This window comes from Nicotiana attenuata, unplaced genomic scaffold (assembly GCF_001879085.1).
Source record: "Nicotiana attenuata strain UT unplaced genomic scaffold, NIATTr2, whole genome shotgun sequence".
Classification (NCBI taxonomy): Eukaryota; Viridiplantae; Streptophyta; class Magnoliopsida; order Solanales; family Solanaceae; genus Nicotiana; species Nicotiana attenuata.
This window is the reverse complement of record NW_017671609.1, coordinates 235,574-242,590: the sequence shown is the minus strand read 5'-3', so window position 1 is coordinate 242,590 and position 7,017 is coordinate 235,574.

The window sequence follows — 7,017 nt, the reverse complement described above, 5'->3', positions numbered from 1 at the left end:
CAAGATTTGCAATCATTACTTACCTCAAACCGATCAAAATCCTACCCCGCGATGCCCTTGCCTCTCAAACCGTCCTCCAAATGCCTCGAATCTAGCCACAAACAATTCGATACAATCAACACGAGCTAAGGGTCAATCCCATAAGAAAATGCTAAGCTTAAGACCAAAAGTCAAAAAGTCAACTCAAAAGTCAGGCCCCGGGCCCACGTCTCGAAATCCGACCGAAGTCACAAAATCCGACAACCGACTCGATTACGAGATTAACCATATTAATTTCACTCAATTCCGACTTTGAATCGGCTTTCAAATTCCAAAAGTTCATTTTATGAAGTTCCACGAATTTATCCCAATTTTTACCCTAAATCACTAATCAAATGATAAAATCAATGATCGATCCATGTATTTTAGCCAAATCCGAGTTAGAATCACTTACCCCGAAGAATTTCTTGAAAACCTTCGAAAAATCGCCAAGATCCGAGCTCTCTAGGTCGCAATATGAAATAAAATCCTAAATCTCGTATTTATAGTGCACCTCTCGGATTTCCATTTTCGCTGAGAGAAAATCACCGCCCCAGCGCTCACCCTTCCGCGGTCGGGAAAAAGTAGCACGGTTTGCGCTTCTAGGGGCTGCACAGATAGGCCTTAGTATTTTGGCCATAACTTTCTCTACAGATGTCCAAATGATGAGTTCTTTACCTTTCTGGAAACTAGGCACGAAGGGATACAATTTTTGTTTCTAAATCATCTCAAAATTCTATGTAAATCAAAAGATATAGGCTTCCGAATTCAGACCAGCGAATCTGCAGATCTTCCCTAAAGCGCCTCCGCAACCAAATTTTCGCCGTCAGCGCCCAACTCCTCCTCNGCAAATTTAAGCACCAGAACCAATGCCTGAGTTCTGGTAATACCCGGACTCGCTCAAAACTCACCTGAAACACACCCGAGGCCTCCAGAACCTCAACCAAATGTGCCATCAAGTCCTAAAATACCATGCCAACTCACTCGAGCTCTCGAATCACCTCAAACAATAATAAAAACATGAGTCGCACACCCATTCAAGCTTAATGGACTTGAAACCTCAACCTTTCACAACCGATGCTGAAACCTATCAAACCTCGTCCGAATGACCTCAAATTTTGCACACACGTCACAAATGACATTACGAACCTACTCCAACTCCTGGAATTCAATTCCGACTCCGATATCAAATTTTCCACTGCCGACCGAAAATCGCCAAATATCCAATTTCACCAATTCAAGCCTAATTCTACCACGGACCTTCAAAACACAATCCGAATGCGCTCCTAAGCCCAAAATCATCTAACGGAGCTAACAGAATCATCAAAATTCAAATCCGAGGTCAAATACTAAAAAGTCAAAACTTGGTCAACCCTTTCAAATTTAAAGCTTCAAGCTGAGAATCATTCTTCCATATCTGATCCGTTAACCTAAAAACCGAAACCGACGATCTACATAAGTCATAATACATCATACGAGTCAGGCCCGAGAACTGCGAGCAAAAATACAAATGCTCAAAACGACAGGTCGGGTCGTTACATCCTCCTCCACTTAAACATACGTTCGTCCTCGAACGTGTCCAGAGTTATTCCAAAAGCCATCAAATCGCCATGTACCCTCACTATGCACATACCTGGGGGTGATCCCACGTCACCCTATCCCATATAGGTCTGATAGCACAACGTAATTGAAATTTCACAATACACCCTAGCCCATGAAGTTAGAACCAAATTTTCACTTCTGAAATTATCTATAGGATCATAATCTCACATCTACACATTGAGTAACTCAGGACACGCTGCATCAAGCCATAACCACAACACAAGATGAATTCACATGATATACCACACAACTCAAACGCTCAGAGCGGTAACTTCTAATCATAGCAGCTGCTCATACAACCCAATACCGGTAATAAACCTATAAATCCTCATTCCAACACTTTCATATACTGCAAATGATGAAAGAGACACGTAGAAATCATAACCATTCCTCAGATCGACCAGTCATGGAGTTCCCTATCCTTCGGCAAGGACTATAGTAAATTTCTAAGCTGAATTTCGATATTATCCTTCCGATATGTTGAAATCGAATCCGATAGTATTCATCCTAGGTCCAATGACCTCATCTCATCCAACACAACTACTCTAGTGACATGATACATCAACACCATCTAAAGCCACAACCTGTGCAATCTGTGCACCAATAAGCAACAATCCGATTGTACTCGAATCATGGAAACTAACTCAAATGAGAGAGCTGTACCGCAAGCTCACCAGTACCACCACAACACGATGTTAAGAACCCATCACATACCGTAGAACTAGAACACACGAGTCTAACTCGAAGGATCATACTTCCACATAACTTTGCTGCAATGTGCGACCCTATCCAAACACTGGCCCACATGAAACACCTCAAGTCACCATGCTCAAAATCAACAACCACGCGCAATTTGACGTCTATTACCAAAAATGAATCACCATAACCACGGAGAAGCAAATGACACAATGACCTACCATCCCGAAAGGACATATCCAACGCGCAGTTAATCATGAAACAGCCAAATGCCCGTCTCACTCGAATTTCGCTATAAAGCCCAAATAGAACCATATCATTTGTGCATAAAATCAACAGTTCACAATCTCGCGTAGCTTACAAGAGTAACTCAAAACAAATCTCGGGACACGAATAAGATTATCAATAACCGAATGGCACCTTCCTCAACAATAGATGTTCGAAGTCAACAAATTCGACTCGGTGCAGTACACACATCCATATTGGCCTACTAATGAACCCCAAATCAACTCTGGTCCCCCACAATAGATAATTAACTCTCCGAACACAATGACTGAATTACAACACATACTAACCTCTGGCCAACCTTGGCTACATTTTTTTACAGTTCACCACCACAAAACAATCTACTCACGAGAACTCTCAGTCTCCCAATCCATAGAACATACGAATCACCATCTCTGATCTCGACTCTACCGCCTGAATGTTCACACTTCGCCAATTACACGGTCATCCCATGAGGAATACTTTTAAAATTCTTCTGTGCCACAAGGCAAAATTTGAACTCCATCAATCGATCAAACAAGAGAATGTCGCAATACCAATGAAGTATCCATAACTCAAACACGTCGCCCCTTTCTGAATGTATACTCTCATCCCACCATACCAATTAGTAATATCATTTACCTAGGCATTTGAACTATCCATGCTGCCTAAGAAATTATGACCTTCCTTTCATAACTGAACTGTGACCTTACACATGCAAATCTCAATCCTACACAACATACCGCACATACTATGCCATCCTATGATAAATGTGAAAACTTCATAATCCACTCCGAGCTACAAGCAACTATGTACTCAACTAGCCAAGAACATTCCATTTGATCCCATCTAGGAGAAAATCACTACACATCACATGCTCCTCACGCCAGTAGGAAATATACATCTCTAACAGCGGTAGATATCATCAAGAACTCTCTGAATCCCATTTGTACAAAGCCAAACCGTCAGGACTGAGTTCTTCTAACTCAACCAAGCTACGCAGCTCACCAAAAACTCAAGAGCATTGCCACGAAACACCTGTAGGAACTCATTACCTCATAAGCACCCGAAGAACCAATCATATCCCTTACCATACCGATCCACCCTACTACCAAGTTGTTCTATTTATTCGAGTTCCTTCTGAATTACCTTCAAATTGATACTTCTCCTCGCCATGATACCACAATCCTCAACCTAAACTCACCACACCAGACTCAAGCATAAAACCACACCGCCCTAAGGCTCATAAGCCGCTGAACACTCTCGTAAATATCCCATAAAGTACCATATTCAAAAATACTTACCCTGAAATGGATTTCTGCGAACCTAAAGCAATGACCTTCACCTTCCTGATATTGATATGTAGAATCCATGCCGATATAGAAATGTCACAAGTCTTGACACCCTCCAATGTAAACCTCAGTTTCTAGCCAAATACACATCCTAAAGATCCCCAATTGTTACATATAAATCCTGAATCCATTAGAAATATTCTCGGGAGTCATCCACTCTGCTCAAATCTCAATTAGACTGATCAAACGATCTGAACGACATGTGCTCTATTAGCACTCCAATGCCCTAGGAAGTAATCCCACCTTAATGCAACCAAATAAATTCCTGCTCCATGTACATTACATTCTTCACCAATAACACTCAAGTCATTCCGTGATTCTCATACACCCATAAAGCATAACACAACCCTTATTCAAAATTTTCTTTACTTGAGTCATCCTCGATCTCAACCCCTGTAAGCCACAACTGATTCACCAGTATACCTCAAACTGAAACCAATACAACCCATAACCGTGCAATCAATTGATCAATAGCAGACTCCCCCACTTAGCTCAAAGCCATTAATCAAAACACACAATAACTCACGATGCCCATACTCTATTATTGTCATAATGCCATAGTGAGATTCAGCTAAATCCTTTATAAGCTCATGCCACACAACCCATCTAATATCTCGAATCATTTGCAAATCTCACATTCACCCTCGTAACAGTCAGGCTAACTCTCATACGCGATCCAAACTCAAACTACAGCATATGTAATTCACTGGTAAAAGAGGACTCACTAATAAACAACATAGGGTTCACACGACCTCAGGACACCCTGCAGTAGATAACCCACTTGCTTCGCCCCAAACTAACATATTCTTATACCCTTCCACCGTCATAAACATCACGCAATCTCTTAATCTTCCCGAGTCTCAACTCATATCACGACATGAAATCTACTTTACTCCCCAACTAAACAACATGAAAAGACCCTTCAACACACCTATAACTCGGGGCTATACATCAAATCAAGATAGAAATAAAGCACTAAATGGTTCTTTCTACCGTCAAGCAGACTCTCCTCGTCACATTCAAACCATATGAACACATCTCGCAGTCACATCATACTTGTCCCATAGTCACCCAGTCACAAAATCCCACCAATAAGGACATAAACGGAAATATAAGTCCCAAATGCACGCTTACACAATCAAAATCCCAACACACAAGCCACAGACAAAATCCAGCCTCAAGTCCTCCAGACTAGCCCAACAACAACATACTAAAATCACAGCTCGCACCGCAACCATGGAATCACAAGCCACCGATGCACAGCTAATACTGAGCACTCATGTGCGCACATGAATGCATGGAAGAAATTCAAGGAGTTACGCTTCAAGCTGAATCAATGTCGCATGATAAGAATTCATAAATATGGAATTTCCTAAAGGTTCTGCAGCCTCTCGAATATAAGTACAGACGTCTCCGTACCGATCCACGTGACTTTACTAAACCTGCTCATGACTCGTGAGACCTATGTAACCTAGGCTTTGATACCAACTTGTCACGATCCAAAACCAACCCGATCGTGATGGCGCCTAACGTGGGACTAGGCAAGCCGACACATTACCAAAACCAATCAATATTTTCATTCTTAAGATAAAATTCAAAGCTATTTAACAATAAACCTTCATAAAGTGCTTAAATCAAAACAACAGTGCGGAAGGAGGCCCGACATCGGGGTGTCACTAGTCATGAGGATCTACCAAGGACTGTCCCATAATACTAAGACATATACAGTCTGGAAAACAACTAATAACAATCTATAGGAAGGTAGGAGGGAGAAGAGCAGAGTTGCGATCGACATGCAGCTACCTTGCTAACTCCAACAGATCCGCGACGGGTGAAATCAACAATCACTAACACGTCCGGCAACTCCTGGATCTGCACACAAGGTATAGGGAGTAATGTGAGTACGCCAACTCAGTAAGTAATAAAGGTAGATAGAGACTGAGCAGTAGGAAACAAATAAAATCCACATCATGAAAAACTCAGTAAGCACAACATGCTTTCAAATCAGTATTTAAGTCAAATCATCTCATTTAAAATCCAGTTTTTTTGGTAAAAATCATTTGAAGATGCTTTCCAACAGTTCCAATAATGGTTCAATGCAATTTATAGTAAAGGTGGTGAAAATCATAATCGCCCCCTCGGGAAAAACATAGTTCGTATAAAGCCCCTCGGGTAACATGAATCATAAACCGCCCCTCAGGCATAACATCACTAAGCAGCCCATCGGTCAAACCTCACAGTCACTCGTAAACGGCACAACATGAATCAAGAACAGCCCCTCGGGCATAACATAAATCAAGAACAGCCCCTCGGGCACAATATAAATCAAGAACAGCCCCCCAGGCACAATATAAATCAAGAACAACCCCTCGGGCAAAACATCCTATCACTCACTCAGGGTACCCGCGCTCACTGGGGGTATACAGACTCCGGAGGGCTCCTACAGCCCAAGCGCTATAACAAGCCACCTCATGGCGTAAATCAATCAGGCCCTCGGCTTCATAACAATAAGCCACCTCGTGGCATAAATCAATTAGGCCCTCGGCCTTACAATATCATGAATTAGTAGCAACCTGCTGCAGCGTGTAGCCCGATCCCATAATATCCTCACAAAATAGGCCCTCGACCTCACTCAGCCAGAAACCACTCAAGCCACGCGGGCTATCAGTAAAACAGGGTGCTCAGCCCAAAATATCATTTTATGCATAAAAAATGGAGTGATAATAACTGAGTTATGAAATCAGTAAAACTTAGCATGACTGAGTACAGATCTTAAATCAAAACAGTGAGGAAATAATAAAAAAAGGTTCCTAAGGGTCCAAACAGCTTTGGCACGAGGCCCAAATATGGCATTCCGCCCAAATCATAGAAATTCTTTCTAAAGCACAAAAGTATCAAATAGTTTTCAGTCAAATACGCAATATAATAGTTGCTAGGAGACGGACCAAGTCACAATCCCCAATGGTGCACGCCCACACGCCTGTCACCTAGCATGTGTGTCACCTCACAATAGTGAAACGATGTGAAATCCAGGGCTTCATACCCTCAGGACAAGATTTACAATCATTACTTACCTCAAACCGAT